This window comes from Belonocnema kinseyi, chromosome 10 (assembly GCF_010883055.1).
Source record: "Belonocnema kinseyi isolate 2016_QV_RU_SX_M_011 chromosome 10, B_treatae_v1, whole genome shotgun sequence".
NCBI classification, from domain to species: domain Eukaryota; kingdom Metazoa; phylum Arthropoda; class Insecta; order Hymenoptera; family Cynipidae; genus Belonocnema; species Belonocnema kinseyi.
In genome coordinates, this window is record NC_046666.1 from 16,672,031 (window position 1) to 16,690,000 (window position 17,970).

Consider the following 17,970-nt stretch of genomic DNA (forward strand, 5'->3'; position numbering starts at 1 on the left):
GATGAAGAAATTGGATGAAGTAAGGGAAAGCAAGGGAGTAGGGCAGAGCCAAACGGGAGATCCTGAAAAGGGACAGTAAAAAACGAAAATTGTTTTCAATATCGTGGAAAATGCATTTTTTTATGGTAAGAGGAAACGGAAGCCCTGGATGCTCGCTCATTTTAGGAATTAATATCACTACTGTTACTATTGCTTATCCTGCGTAATGCGAAAGAGTAGAATATAAGTAGTAGTTAAGTTAGACTAAGGATGGAATTGTAAATATATGTACAGGGAGCGGTGGCCCTCAAACCCGTAAAAGGGAAAGATTAAATACATACATACATACTTCTTTTGTTGAACTAATATTTCAATTTTCAAACAAATAATTCAAATTGTTTCAATACTTTTTTCAATTGATGTTTTAAGTTAATTACTAATAGTAGTATTTACTAATTTTATTTAAACAATTGAATTTATGTGTTTTTCTTAAATTACTCGGCGTAGAAGTTGGCAAAATATAAGGTTAGAATTAAAAATTTCAATAAACTACTTTGAACAATTTTTTTTAATTTCAACTAATTAAATTTTTTGTACCAAAAATTGTAATATTTTATTTTGAAATTGTGTTTATGCGGGTTAGTTTTTCCTAACTGTCCCAGTAATGGTCAGTTTATCCTAATGTGTTTTGTCAACTGCTCTAAAATCAATTTTTTTTAATAATATTGATTTTTGTTTATAAATTGTGAAATAAGTCGAATTCCGACATAATTTCTTATACTTGTAAGATTAGTTTTTCAAACAATAGAATTTTTATAGTCATTGATGTTATAGTTTTGACAAGATATAATGTTTTAAATAATTTTATGATACATTTTTTTTGTACTAGCATAAAGTTAATACTTTTCGGAATATTGCTTTTGGTCCAGCATATAAAAAGTAATTAACATCACATTATTACTGTTTATTAATGTATTATTTATTCAAATTTAATATTTTTGAGTAGAAAATAAATTTTTGTTGTTGAAAATTCTTCGTTTTCGTTAAAAATTCAACTACTTATATAATATTTCATATATTTGGTTGGAAATTTTTTTTGAGTAGAAAATTATTCTTGTTTGTGGAAAGTTATATTGTTTAGTTAAGAATTCAAAGTTTTGTTAAAAATTCATCTTTCTTGGTTAAAAAAAATCCTTTTAATTTAGAAACTTGAATCTTTTTTTTAATTTTTCTTTTGTGGTAAAAAGTTTATCTTTCTTAGTTAAAAAGGAACATTTTCAAATGAAAATTTCTTCTAAAAAAATTGTCCTTTAGTCTTGAAAATTCAAATATTTGATTCAATTGTTATCCTTTTTGCTTAAAACTTCAACCATTTGATTTAAAATAAATCTATAAATCCTGAAAATTAAATTGTATTATTTGATTAGAAATTAAACTATTTTGTTAAAAATCTAGTTATTTTTGGAAATTTAACTATATTATTCAATTCTTGATTTTCGGTCGAAAATTCAACTATTTTGTTAATAATTATTCTTTTAGATTGGAACTTTATCTTTTATGTTAGCAAAGTCATCATTTTAGGTTAAATTTTTTATTCAAAAATCTTTAACTATTTTTTGAAAAAAACTCACATTACAACGATAAAACATTAAAAATCTGTGAGCACAGATTTTCAGTTCAAAGACTCCATTATCAAGTGAACTGCGTTACCGAAAATTTGGAAAAATTTGGGAAATTTTGCACTATCCAAATTTTCGTATACTTTAAACATTTCTAAAATTATATAAGATATTCGGAAATTTTCAAAATTTAAAAATTAATAAAATCATATAAATTTTCCAAATTTTCTAAGATTTCTAAAATGTTCAGAATTTGTACAAATTTAATATTTTCAATTATTTCTGAATTTTATCATATGTTCAATTCTAAATGATCTTACTGTTCGTTGGTCGCTTTATTAACTGATCATTTGCGACATCATAGGTAAGAACTGAATCCCTGGCGATTGGAAGTGTATTACTGATAGCATCTCTCGGTCTTAATTCTGTAAAAAGATAAAAAATTAAAAGGTATATTAGGAACAAATATGTATTGAAAAATTAGCATTGAAGATCCTAAAGAAGAAACAACAACCGTGCACAAAAATCAAAATATAAATAATATAAAATAAAAGAAAAATGTTTTTGCAGTTTTTTTAATTTAAATTGTTTCTAATATATCTAATACTAATTTATACTGATGATTCTATGTTTAAATGCATTTATTAAACAATATATTATGGTTTTTCGTACTATGATTAATGCTCGAGATTGCCCTTTTCCGAAATTTTCATGCTTTTGTCTAATCTTTATTTACTTACTTAATTTATTGCAGCAAAAATAATTTTTAAACAAATTGTTATTGTGTATAGCCGTCTTTTTCTATATCAACACTAGATAGTTGCGTTTTTTTTTTAATTTTCAACTTTCTGTTCATTTTACAATAAGAGTGAAGTGATAATTAATTTAAGTTAACAAAAATAATTGTTTAAGCTATTTATAATATTAATTAAATAATTAATTACAAAATAATTTAATACTTCCTGAAATTTTTAACTCTACTTTGCCTTTTAGTAAAAAAAACAGTTAATAAACATTAGAGAGAAAAAAACTTTAAAAACTCTCTTTTTTTCCTGAATTTATTTTGCAAAAAAGGAGGGAGCTAATAATAAAATGTGTTTGATTCCAAATTTCTCTTTTTGTACGCTTTGAAATAAAACTGGTTGTTCAAATGTTTGAACAAGCATGTTTGTTACCTTGCATTAATTATTACCTTACAAGTAAAAATTGGAGAAAAAGTAAAAAATTTCAGAAGAAACAACAGTAAATTAAAAATTACAAAGCCTCAGCTTTTTAGAATCGGATTACAAAAAAAACCTGACCTTATATTTGTATTCCAAGAGAAAAACGATAAAAATTATAATAAATTGCTTAAAAAAATTATTTTAACATGAAATTATTAGTATGAGGCAATGTTTTTGGTATAAAAAACAATCTGTATTAAAAAACACGAAAAAATCATACTCAGCGCAAAAACTCAAAAACCCCACTTTTTTACTGATTGTGTTTCTTTGGAATTCTATACAAAATTGCGGGGCTAATATTTAAAAAATAATATTTAGATTTTTGTATAAAAATTAGTGTTGATTAGAAAATCAACTCTTTGGTTGAATTTTAAATTATTTTTCCAGTCATCCTTTTTCATAAAAATCATTCTGGTTTGTTAAGCATTCATCTTTATTTGTTGAAATAAATGTTGTCTTGTTTGAAATAAAAACTTCGTTCTTTGCTAACATAATTAAAACTACTTAGTTAAAAATTGTACTACAATGATATAAATGTAAACATTTGGTCACTATTTCAGACAAAATAAATTAATTTTGTTAAAAATAATTTTAACGTGTAGAAAATTAATTTTGTTTCTTAAGAATTGATCATTTTTATTGGGATTTAAATATTTTGTAAAAAATGCCTTTTTTATTGCAGAGAATTATTTTCCTTCGCTAAAAAAGTAATAATTCTATCTTTGCTGAAAAATTGATACTTTAAATCGAAATTCGTTGTATTCTGGTTAAAAATTCATTTATCATGTTAAAGATTCCTTTTGTGATATAAATTTTATTTGTTTGTTTAAAAACTTATCCTCTTTGGTTGAAAATTCAAATTTTAGGTTAAATCAATAATTTTTACATGTTTTGTTAAAAATTTATTCTTCTTGGCTAAAAAATCGATCATTTGACTTAAAGTCATACTACTTTGTAAAAAAAATAACTTTTTTTATTGACGATTCCTAATTATAGTTGACATTTCAACTACTTTCTTTTAAATAAACTTTCATGTTAAATTAAACTGTTGGGTTGAAAACTAAACTTTTTGATTGGAAAATCATACTTTTCGGATTGAAAATTAAACTTTCTTGTAGATATTTTGTCTTTTTGGATTTAAAATTAAATCATTTCGTTGAAAGTCCATTCATTTTGCTCAAACTCCCTATTTTTTAATATATCGTGAATGATCTTCGTAGGAAAGTCCTCTTTTTCAATAAAAATTCTTTTTTATTCTTTAAAGTAAATTTTTTACCACAGTTTTTGTCTGTTTTTATCTTTTTTATAAAGGGAAATCCGAAATTTAAAAAAAAAACGAATTTTAGGGTTTTGCCAAAAAAATTTTACAACAATTAGTATTGTTAATTTTTTAAAGAAATTGTAATAAATAATCATTTTCATAACAGTTTGAAGCATTTTTAGCTTAGAAAAAAATTGTTAAAAAAACACAATATTGAGTTAATTTTAAGTTAATTTATTTATAATAATTGATAAATAAAATACTTAAACCATTAAACTGAAAATAAATAAACAATTCAAAATTTAAAAATCTCTGGTCGAGATGCTTTTTAAAATTAAGGACAACTAAAGTTTTAAACGAGGTTTAAAATAAATTGCAGCTGGCAATCCTTAACAAGTTTTAGATTTTTTAATGAAAATTCAGCATTGAAGTTTTAAGAAAAGTTGAGTTTTTCGTTTTTTTTTTTTGGTTTATCATTGTAACAGATTTTTTTCTATCATCAGCATTGCCGGCTTTTACGCACGGGCTAATTTAAAGAAAAAAATAAAATAAAATTCTAAAGTTAATTGTTTTAAACAAATTACCATAATAAATAGTCTACGCTGTGAATTCTTTGCTTAATGAAACAATTTTTGCGTTGAAATTACTTGCTTTCATAAAAAACATAATACTAGTTCCGAAAAAACGAATGTTTTCTTCCTCCAAACATCCATACTAGGTATTTGTTTATATAATTAGTTTACAAAATCTATAAAAAATATTAGATAATAATTTTCTGTCACTAATGTTGAGTGACGAAAAATTATTATCTGATATTTTTCATAGATTTTATAAAAAAATTATATAAACAAATACCTAGTATGGATGTTTGGAGGAAGAAAACATTCGATTTTTCGAAACTAGCCTCACAGTACATTGCCAGTTGTGTAATTGTTTGGTAATTGTTGTTTATTTCAATTTTGTAATGAATTTTTCTTAGGAATTGTTAAAGATAGAAATTTGCACAACAATAATAACCATGCACTTGCTGACAATTTCTTCAGATTCAACTGATTTATTTTACATGCATTGGCGAGATCATTTAAAGAAAATTAGAAGAAAAAAGTATTTTTTCTAGCTTCGAATGCCCAAGCTATGAATTTTATTGTATAATTTGTTTATAAAATTAATATAAAATATTGGATTATAATTTTCCCTCAATAAATATCATTGGCGAGATAATTTGAGGAAAATTATAAGGAAAAGCAATTTCTTTCTGTCTTCAAATGTCCACACTGGGCATTTGTTTATATAATTTATTTATAAAATAAATCAAAAATATTGAATGATAATTTTCTATCACTAGCCATCACTGGCGATATAAATTAAAGAAAATTAAGAGAAAAAATGATTTTTTTCTGCCTTTAAATATCCACACTAGTCTTTTGTTTCTATAATTTGTTTATAAAATAAATAAAAGGTATCGGATGACAAATTTTTATGATCATGTATTATTATTTTTAAGAAAGCAAGTAATTTTAACTCAAAAACTGACTTTGCAAACGAAGAATCCATAGTGTAAATCAGGACACAACCATTTTTTTTGAACCTCGTTTTTTGATTTAATTCCACTGCGAAATTTCCAGATCCTTCAATTTTGTTGCGATTTCTAAATTTTTCTTAAAAATTAAATTTGAATAAATTCTGAAGAGCTTGATGTCCTGAACAATTGTATCCTCTCTTTGTTTTTTTTTTCACTTAAAGTATGGAAAAGCTGACATTTTGTACATAACAATTTTTTCTACTTTAATAACTGGTTAGGAAAACTTTATATTTTCTTCAATGAATGTTTCTTTTTATCGGTAAAAAAATTCATCTTAATGTAAGAATTACATTTAATCACAAATATAATTTTCAAGTTTATAATAACCATTGTTATAAGCAATTCCTGTTGCAAAATATTAAGATTTTCCAAGAATTTCCTGCAGTCGGTAGAACGACTTCAGGTATACCCTGAAAAATAATAAATATTTTATAATATTGAGTGAATGACTGTTAGTCACAAAATATTAGAAATGTTAAAAATAACCATTGTCATAAATAATTCATGTGACTTAACATTCAAATTTAAGGTGTTATCAAATTTAAATTTTATTTGATGCACAGAGTAGGCACATACATTTCTGAAAATAATAGAGTTTTAATAAAATTTGGTGAAATTTAACAATCTGAATATTTATAAACAAACAAGATAAAAAATTTAAATCTGCATGCAGTTTTATGATTCATTCTGAATCTATTTCGATTAAAAACCCGAATTTTTCTAAGTAAAACTGCAACAAATTGAAATTTTTTTATCTAAATTGTCTAATCTAATATAATTTGTCTTGAGTTTTAATATTGTGCCACAAGAATTGTTTATAACGATGGGTGTTGTAAAATTTATAATTAGTTTTTTAATTAAATGTCATTCCCGATTAATATAAAGCACTTTTAGAAAACAGAATTTTTTCACCGGTGATAAGACTATTTGCTAACTTGTTCAAGAAACCTGTTTATAACAAATAAATTAAATTATAAACAAATTATTCGTATCCTACGAGTCCTTAAATATTCATTTGAGGCAATATAAAGTTTATCTAATTAGTTGTTAAAGCGTCAAAAATTGTCATGTACAATATTTCAGTTTTTCCATACTTTGAGAGGACAAATTATAAATAAACAAATAGAGGAAAGAAAAGTTCGAAACTTCAAGCTCTTTAGAATGTAATGAACTTCAATTTTTAAAAAATTAAAATCGGACCAAAATTGAAGGCTCTGCGCATTTTCTAATGAAAAAAGTGCATTTCCTCCCACTGTGCGGTGCCTTCTCAAGTGGTAGTGACCTTCCTTGTTCAGCCGAGTCCTTACAATATAATATTTCTTTTATTTCTAAAATGTTTAGAATTTTCGAACTTTTTTAAAACTCTAATTGTTCCAAAATCTTAACAAATGTCAAAAATGTCTAAAATTATCATAATTTCTAAAACTTTCGAAAAATTTTAATTATTTTACCATTATCTGCTTCATATGCTGCATCATTAAATATTCCACTGTGATGATACGCATTATTTACGCGTCGGCTCCTATTACCACCATAATTTTCTCCTACTTCGCCCGGTTTTGATTCTGTAAAAAAAAAGAGAAAATTTAGGAGACTTTCGCAGACATCTTCGAAAGACACATGAATTTGAAATGTAGCATGCCATAATGGCTGAACTCAACTTCTTGCAATTCCTCAGAAGAAACAAAACGCGTAAAAAAATCAAAATTTTAATCTGAGAGAATAAAATAAAAAAGTTCTTATGATACAACTCAGCCATGAATTTTACTCCTAAAAGGTTGATTAAAAAATGTAATTACTTTAATCCCATTGTAAGGCATCTCCTTGTTTCCATTTATAAAATAATTGAACAATGAAACAATCAAAATTTTTTTGCTCTTTATCTCAATAAATAAATAGCAACAAAAAAAACAAAAATTTAATTTAAAAATAATAAAAAAGCTCTTATGATACAACTCATCCAAGAATTGTACTCCTAAGAATTTGATTAAAAAATGTGATTACTTTAATCCCGTAGTAAGGCATCTCCTTGTTTCCATTTTTTAAATAATTAAACAATTAAACAATCAAAATGTTTTTTGCCCTTTTCCTCAATAAATAAATAGCAACATAAAAATCAAAATTTTAATTTAAAAAAATAAAAATAAAAAAGCTCTTCTGATACAACTCAGCCAAGAATTGTACTCCTAAGAATTTGAGTAAAAAATGTGATTACTTTAATCCCGCAGTAAGGCATCTCCTTGTTTCCATTTTTTAAATAATTAAATAACGAAACAATCAATCTTTTTTTGTTCTTTTTTTCAATAAATAAACAGCAAAATCAAAATCAAAATTTTAATTTAAAAAAATAAAATAAAAAAGCTCTTATGACATAACTCAGCCAAGAATTGTACTCCTAAGAGTTTCATTAAAAAATTTGATTACTGTAATCCAGTAGTGAGGCATCTCCTTGTTTCCATTTTTTAAATAATTACACAATGAAACAATCAAAATCTTGTTGTTTTGCTCTTTATCTCAGTAAATAAATATCAAAAGTGAGTTGCAAAGGCAAAAAACAATTTAAAACGCACAAAAGACCAAAACCATTTCCCATAAGAAAAAATACGTTTTTTTTTTTAATTTCATTCAGAATCATCAGTATTAACTGAATCTACTTCAGAATTAATGTTTCTGTTCAAGTGGTAGTGACCTTGCTTGGTCAGCCATATCCTATATATATCCATATAATATAATGAGTCAGGCATCCGGATAAGAAAATTTTTCAAAAAATCAAATTTCTAGAAGACATGCATAATGTCATCTCGTTTTCATTACCATGAACTTGAGCTAGAGTTCTTCTTTTCAGGAGTAAAAAGTGACTTCATTTGCAAATGATCAAACATACATACATGAGCACGCATTTTGAGTTAATCAAATTTTCTTATATTTGTAAAATTTTCTAAAATTTCTAAACTATTTAGCATTTTTAAACTTATCAAAGTTTCTAATATTTCTGACTTCTATCAAATAATAGGGTTGACGCCCCTACTATATAATCTAACCTTATGAAAATGTATAACATTTCAAAAATGGTCAAAATTGATAAAATTTCTGAAATACAGATGTATAATGTTTTATCATTTGAAACGAAAAAGGGCTGAAACTATGCATCTCTTCTAAAAATTTGATTTTTCAAAAAATTGTGTTGTCTGGATGTGTGACTGATCGTTGTGAATTTTCTTCGAATCCACACAAAAATTATTTTATTAAAAAAAATATTACTCTTTGAACTTTATCACCATAAGTCTGTTTTGTAAGGTCAAAAAAACCCCATAAGTGAAAAATGGGTTTTTTGAATTTTTGTCGCCAGTTTTAATGTTTTTTTTTTAATTTTCAGCTTTTAGCCCAATTAACACTTGAAGTAAATTACGATTTAATTCAATTTAGCAAAAAAAATTGTTTAAACATATCATTATTGTTCATAGCTATCTTCTTCTATATCAATACTAGATGTAATTATTTCTGGAAATCGTAAACTTTTTGTACACTTTTTAATTACAGCAAACTAATAACTAATTAAATTGAACAAAAATAATAATTGTTTAAACAAGTTTTTATTATTACTGTCAATAATATTCTTTTTTTTCAATTAAAGAAATTGCGTGTTTTGCTGAAATTTTTAATTATTTGTCTATTTTTCACCTAGTTCGGTGAAAAATTAACTCAAATTTACACAAATAGTTGTTTAAAAAATGTATTATTTTTCAATTTAGTAAAAATCATTATCCACTTTTTACTGAGTAAGTGATTACGGTTTTTTCTGAAAGTTGTTAAATTGCTTTACCCTTTTAGTTGGGATCAAATAATAATAAATAAGCAATAAATTGAATACTTTTTTAAACCAATACTCTCTTCTTTGTGTATATATATTTTTTGTCAAGTAAGCCAGATATGGAAAATATTCTTTTATTTTTCTATGTGGCGCATATTGAATTAAACATTTTTCTGAAGTTGTTACTGAGAGCGTTTCTGTTCAAATGTGACAAAATAAAAATTGGGTAAATTCTAAAAAATTGTAAAAAAAGCCGCAACTATCTAGCACTAACAAAGAATAAGACAGTTATAAGCAATAAAAATTTGTTAAAATCGGTATTTCTTCTAAATTAAAATAATTATTATCTCACTTAAAGTGAAAAGTGGGTAAATAGTTGACAAAGTTTAAAAAACGCAACTTTCTAAAACCATTTAAAGATGTTTACGATCAGATGTTTACATCTGGTTATTATTATAAGGTCACATCTCATGTACAATAAATCATTTTTATTTGCAAAGATGGAAAAAAATCCTAACTGGCGCCAAAAGTTTGCAAAAACCATTTTTTCACTAATGGGCTTTCTTCGGGACCCAATAAAACGGACTTATGGAGGAAAAATTAAAAAATAGCCATTAATTCGTATTTTATTTCTAATGGCGAAGGGAAATGTTGCGCTTCAACTCGATCCAGAAAAAAATTTTAATGTATTTCGTTTCTGAATTACCATATTATACTTAAGGACACGGCTGACCAAAGAAGGTCACTACCACTTGAGAAGGCGCCACTCGCGACATAGTGCTAATAAATTAAAAAAAAAAATTTCTCTTTAATAATTAATAAATAATACAATTCTTGCCGGATACAATAAAAGCGCGATGTCATGTACATTTTTTAAAGCTATTTTCAATTAATTTATTTGATAACAATAAGAATGAAGGCGATGAAAATTTATACTTTCTTCCTGTTATTCCAGAAGAGCTAAGGAGTTTAAACATAAATTTTGTTTGCCTTAGACTTGTGCATGATTCTAGAAATAATCCGACAGTCTGAAAAACAATTAATCATAATGATTTTTATTTTTTTTTTGGCAACGAACATTATTTCTTTAATGATTCCGAAAGTTCTTAAGATAAGTATTGACACTCGCATTAAAAAAAAATTGGATATTTTGTGGATGTTTTGCTAACTTCACGAAAAATGTTGCCTGTTGCAGACTAAACATAAATTTAATTACCAATTTTTGGCTTTTTCATACCCCCCCCCCCCCCCCCCCCCCCCTAATTTACCAAATTCAACGCAGCTGTTGATTAAATGGGGATTTTGTATGTATCAGTTCTTTCAAATAAAATTAATATAAATAAAATATTTAATTCAATACGAAACACTTTAAATCACTAAGATTTCAGGCCGAAATATATTGCATTTCCCACAAAATAGTAGAATTTTCAAAAAGAAATATTAAAAAATAATAATAATAATTTTCTACTAACCCATTACTTTACAAACCCAAAAGATGAGATTTTCAATCCAAGAGATGATTCTTTCAGAAAATAGTGAAAGAATTAACCAAATAGTAAAATTTTCAATCCAAAAAGACGATTTTTTTCGAAGTTTAATTTCAACCAAGCAGATTAATTTTTCTACCCTGAAAGAACAATTTTCAATCAAAAAGGATAAATTGTCATCATTTTAGTTGACTTGCCGACCAGAAATAAAGATTTTAACAAAGTAGTTAAATTTTCCAAAATAATTAGTTTTGTAACACAACAGTTTATTTCTAATCAAATAATTGAATTTTTGGCAAAAAAAGGATGTATTTTAATTGAATAGTCGAATTTTCATACAAAAAAGATTATAATTCAATACAATTTAATACAACAGCTTCAATCAAGAAAGATTAATTTGTTACAACGAATTTGAATTCTGAACCAAAAAGTCGAACTTTGAAGAAAAATAACAATTTTTACCCCCAAAAAAAGACTTCTTAACCAAATATACGAATTTTCTACCAAATAGTTGACTTTTTTAATAAACAATTCAATTTTTAACTTTTATAAAAAGTTAAAAAAAAACGAATTTTCAACCAAAAATATTAATTTTCGACTAAGAAAATTAACATTCTACAAAAAAGCCGGATTACCTACCTATTGTATATACAGGATAAAATTTTAACTGAACATAGAATAATTAAGTTTCAGATGCAAAAAAATTTGCAAAAAAAAAAGAAATAAATTTTTGATCTCAAGAAGAATTTGGGATCAAAAAGATTAAGGTTCTACCAGAAAAAGACGAATTTTTAACAAAATACATACATTTACAACAAAATTATTTAATTTTACAGAATGTGAATATTAAACAGTTGATATTTTAACTAAAAAATTGCATTTTTAAACATAAGGAATAAATTTGCAGTTAAGAAAATAAAATGCTACCAAGAAAGACGATTTCTTAATAAAATACATGAATTTCATACAAACAATTTTAACCAAAAATATAACATTAAAATTTTCAGATAAAGAGTTAATTTTTGAATTAAATATTTAACTTAAAGATACAAATTACGAGGCTGATAGTTAAAACGAAACAAATTTTCAAAACAATATGAAAATTTTCAGATAAATAGTTGAGTTTGTAGCAAAACAGTTTAATTTTCCACCAATGTAGTTAAATTTCCAACCAAAAATATTAGTTGTCGAAAAATAATTAAACAACGAAAATTAATTTTCTGGCAAGAAATATTAAATGTCTATAAAATACATGACCTTTTGTCCAAAATGATCATTTTTTATTTCAATTTTCTAGCAAAAATGGAATGGTTACATTTTCAAGAAGAAAAAAATTAATTTTCTACCAAAGAAAAAGAATTTTTAAGAAAATATGTAAATAGTTGTTGGTAAGTTCACGAACATTTTGCCACATCTTATATTATTAGACTTACCAACGAAATCAAGCAGAAAAAGCGCGATAGCCAGAAGATTTTCAGTGGAAATCTTCATTTTCAATATCGAAGGATTTTGTGAATATGACTCAAATTTTTTATAAAATCGCTAGTATATATACTGACGATTATTGAACCCTACCAGGTCGATTTTCAAGATTATTCTGATTTAGGTTACGTTCATAGACGCCATAATGTAAATTTCAAGCCAAAAATAGGTTAAGATTATTTACCATAAACTGATAAGGCAGCTACCGCCTTCTTTTAATATCTGCGTAGAAAGTGAAAAATAGGAAAATATGAAAAACAAGTTTATTAGTCGTATTATATTCGATTTCATCCTAATTTTATTTTCAAATACACATTATTTCTATTTTAAATAAATGAATAGTTCATTGAGTTAAAAACGTTTCTTGTAAATTGAACAAATTAATTAAATGACCTGAACAGTTTTGCTTAAAACAACTAATTTAACAAATTATTTGGTTAAAATAATCTGTAAAATTGATGTGATCAAACAAGTTTTTGAATATCAATACGAAAAACAATATTCTATGTTCAAATTAACAATTCCAGTATATAGGAACTTTTCAACAACATAAATAAATTGTTAAACAAATTTTTAAATTGAAAAAACAATTAATTGTATTCATGAAAATAATAAATGACAACATATAAAATTAATTTTAAATCCAATAATTGATGTTTTTAAACTAAAATTATCCGTTTTTAACCGAAAGTGAAATACCTAAATGTTTATTAAAACAAAATTTATTTTTTAAAAATTGCTACTTGATAAGTTTAATTTTTACCAAATAAATCAAATTTTTAAATTTTCATTCACAGCCATTATTTTTGAGAAAAAATAAATTTTCTACTGAACCATTGAATTTGTCATCCAATTTGTATTTAACAACAAAATATAATAGTTCACTATTTAACAGCAAAATATTTTTATTTGAATTAGAAAATAAATAATTTAAAAATAATGAATAAAGTTATTTAATTTCAATCCAAATAGGGAAATTTTCTACTGAAATTATAAATCTTCAACCAAAAAAAAAATTTATGTTTAAGAAATTTTTTCAATTTTTAACCAAGTAGTTGACTTTTTTACAACAAAATATAATATCTACCACTTCTAAAACAAAATATTTTTATTTTTAATAAAAAAACAACTGAATTTAAGAACAAATAAACTAAAATAAACAACTAAAAAAGATAACGTTTCTTAATAAATTAATTATTAACTAAAAGAAATTTTCAACTTAAACAAAAATCAATTTTCAAACATGTAGTTTACTTTCAAGCAAAGAGTAATATTTTCAAAGGGTAGTGTAATAGTCGACACTTCAAGACAAAATAATTTTATTTCTAATGAAAAACAGTTAATTTTAACCAAAAGCATTAATTTTTGACGAAATAGTTGAATTTGCAAAGTAAACAGATAAATTCTTAATCAAAAATTTATTGTAAAATTTAAAAATTGCATAATTTTGTATTGCAGATTTCCATATTTAAAAACTCTGTATTTTCTAAGAATTTGAACTAAATTTCTTATTATTTTAAAGAGTTATAATTGAAAATTCAAGAATTTTGTAAACAAACATTACAGATTCGTAATTTAAAATGAAGGAAATATAAACTTTTCATCATTAGAATTAGAGAATTTACCATTTAAAGCCTTAAAGTTTCATCAAAATTGTGATTAAAAATACATGGATTTTAAAAATATTAAATTTAAAATTATTCCATTTTTATGATTTATACTTCAAAGGTGGCGTGTTGAGCTGTTTTCTGAAATAGTGCAACTTGGAACATTTATTAATTTTGAATGGGTTCAGTTTAAAATTAGTGGTTTCTTAAGCGTAGTTTTAAAGATTTAATTTAGAAAATTTTAAGATTTTAAAAAATTTCTATTAAAGTTTCTTTAGTTTTTAACGAACATAAATAAATGTATTTAAAATTTACTTATTTTGTAGATTCATAATTTACAATTCTTTGCTTTAAAATTTCAAAATGTGCTATTGTTTCCATTCTTAAAATTCAGGATTCAAGATTCGTCAATTTCGAATGCTTCTAGTATGAAATTATTTAGATTTGAACGTTTATTTTATTTTTGAATAAGTTGTTCAGTTTTGAAGGTTTTCTTTAGAAAATTCTTAAAGTTTGAAAATTTGCGATTGAAGCTTCTTCGACTTTTGAGGTGCATAAATTAATCTTTTTATATTAGGATGATTTTACAGATATGAATTCAAGGTATTTTAAAATTGTAAATCTTACAAATTGAAAAAATTTCAAATGTCAATTATCATTATTGTCCAATATTTAATTATAAAACCAGAAACTGGCATGAATTTTTTATCATAAATTTTCCAAATTAAATAATTATAATAATTTAGTATCATAAATTTCCCAAAGTTGAAAACGTTTAATTTTTTAGAGTTCATATTAAATTTTCTACAATAATATGGAAACATTTTTTTATTTTTGTGCTTTTCCATTAAATCTTCGGAAATTTTTAAGATGCAGAAATTAAAACTTTTCAGTATGGATGATTTTAAAGATAAGAACTTCAGCGTTTTTTCTGTGAATCTTCCAAAGTAGAGAAATAAAAAATTGTAATCATCTAAATGAAACAATTTTTAATTATGCCACCTGGAAATTACTTCATTTTGTATTTCAAATTTTTTAAATTAAAAAATCTTAAAATTCAAAGATTTACATATCAATTCGCCACAATTATGACAAGAGTTTTTATTCTTCTAATGAAATTCTTCTGATAATATTATATAATAATTAGGAAAGTTTTTGGTTGCCTTCTTATTTTTCTTTCATCTTTTTTAGTTTTATTCCTAAAAAATGTTTTTTCTTCAATTTGAAAATTTGTTTTCAAGTTGCAGTAGGAACAACTTTTGTAGTATAAAATTTAACTCTTTAGTGGCTACTTCACCTTTTTGGTTAAAAATAAGTTTTTTCAAACTGAATATTAATTTTTTTAACTCGAAATTCCACTATTTTACGTTCGCTTGGACATTAATCTTATTCAGTTCAGTTCTGTATTTTGTTGAAACTTTTTTTTGTTTTGGAATATTAATGATATTGTTAATTAATTCACCTTTTTAGATGAAAATGCAACTATTAGGTTAAAAATTCCATTAAAAACTAAACTATTTAGTTAGAAAATTATTATTATTTTTTATTGAAGATGCATCATTTTACTAAAAAGGTCATTTCTTTGGAAAAAAAATAAAAAATTTTATTTAAAAAAAAAAGAAAAATTTGTTCAAACTTTATTTTTATTACTAAAAACTTAAAATTTTGTTATGAAAGATTCATCAGTTTCGTTAAAAATTTAACTCTTCAACTGCAAACTCAACAATGGAAAATTTTCATTAATTCTAGTTCTATGATGCCCAAAAGTGCGACATGTTTTGTGATTGCCCTTCAAATGAAACTCAAAAGCCTAAATAATGCCGTCGAAATTTTTATGACACATCTTTTTTTAGAGAAGCTTGGCAAAGAAAAATGAAAATCATCATTATTAATTGTTTTTCGTACTCTAAGAAGCTTCCTAGTGTCATGCAAAAGTCTACCACAAACAAAATCGTTGTTTCAACTTCTACGCTCTTCTGGAACAAGCGGATGAAAATATAAATTTTCATCACGTAGATCTTATTGTTAGAAATAAATTTCGTGAAAATAAAATTTAAAAATGTACATGACATCACGCTTTTATTGTATCCGACGAGAATTTTTATATTTATTTCTTATTAGAGAACAACAACAATAATTAAAAAATTAATTAGCGCTACCTCGCGAACTGCTACTTCTCAAGTGGTAGTGACCTCCTTTGGTCAGCCACGTCCTTGAATATAATATGAGTCAGACAGGCGGGTGCTACAAATTTTTTGCTCCTTAAATTTGCATTCATATCGAAACTCAATATTTATATACACAATTAGCCATAAAGTACGGAAAAAATATAAATTTTTGAATATCATCCTCCTTCTTATAAGTCTGTTTTATAGGGTCCTAAAGAAAGATCATTAGTGAAAAAATGTGTTTTTATATTTTTCGGCTATAATTTTTTGTCTCGTATGCAATTCATCTCTTATACATAAAAAACTCCTATAATACTAATAATAAGATGTTTTTATAAATTGTTTAAACAATTCATAATTGTTTTTAGCAATTTTCTCTTAGATTCAAAATTAAAAGTCGCAGTTTTTTCAAAAATTGTCCACTTTTTGTACAATTTTCGATTAGAATGAGTCAATACCTAATTAAATCTAACAAGTGTTATTGTTTTAACAACTCATTCTTGTTATCAGTAATATTATTTTATAACAATGCAAGGAAATTGCAGTTTTTTAATCAATTTTTTATTTTTTCTCAAATTTTCAATTAGAGTTTAGTAAGTAATTCAAGTTTAAAAAAAATTGTTCAAATGGATTATTATTATAATTATTGTGTAATTATTCAATATGAATCATTTTCAAAATAAAATTTTAATTTTTCAAGTAAATAATTTATACTGTTTTACCAATGCTAAAAAAAATTAATTCAGGCAAAAGATTTATTTTGCAAATACGAGAGAAGCAAAGCGTTGAAACTCTATTTAAAGCACAGGTCAATGAATTAATTATATCCAAAAACTTTGAGTTAATTGTCAAAAACAGACTTTTATTCAAGACAACGAAATTACACACACTCTCGCTCCAAGCGTCATGAATCTACTCTCCCTCGCATTCCGTACACTTTCTTATCGCCCTCTCGCAGTGAGCGCGAATTCAGTTCAAATTCAAATCTTGACATCCTCCCACCTTGAGCCTGTGGCTAAACTCATTCACAAAATATATATTTTCACATGAGAATATTCGTAGTATTCAGACATCGTAATTTTAAAATTCGAAGAATATATAATAATAACTCCAAAAAACAATACAAGTGTGAACCTAACTATTACAGTTTGTAGGTTTTTTGACCAATCGGCTACTCCGGGTCCTTATCTCTTTTTCCTCTTGACTATCCTTATCCTTAGGCGATACTGTGTTTTCCGATATTTTGTTATTTATTTTTCTCACGTAAGACCTTAGTTTCCTCTAAGTGGGACGATGGTCGTGGGGGCTAAAGCGTAGGCTTTGAACCCACTCCGTCGGCCTTCGGGCTCGATTCCCACCTCGCACTCTGGAAGAGCCTCGGCGGCCCATACGGTAAACACTAGCTTAGCAAGGGAGTTGTTCATCTCCGGAGAGTCGTGGGACCGGTACCTCTAGAGAAAGAGGTTTTCTCTAAGTACTTAAAGCTGTTGCTCCTGGTGGTTCGGAACCCACCTAAAACTGTAGGTCCCCCTTCCATTACCAAGTTAGTGTGCGGGGGTGTATAAACGAATAAAGAAGAAGGTAAAAGCAAAATGTAAACCCTTAGGGGACACATTAGAAGCTTCCATTCCATTCCTTAAGTTTCCTCTACGTTATACGAGGGTAGTTCAATAAGTCCTTAGAATGACCAACAGATGGCGCGCGAATCGCTCCAAATCATCTGTTTTCAGTCAGCACCACTCCCGACTAGA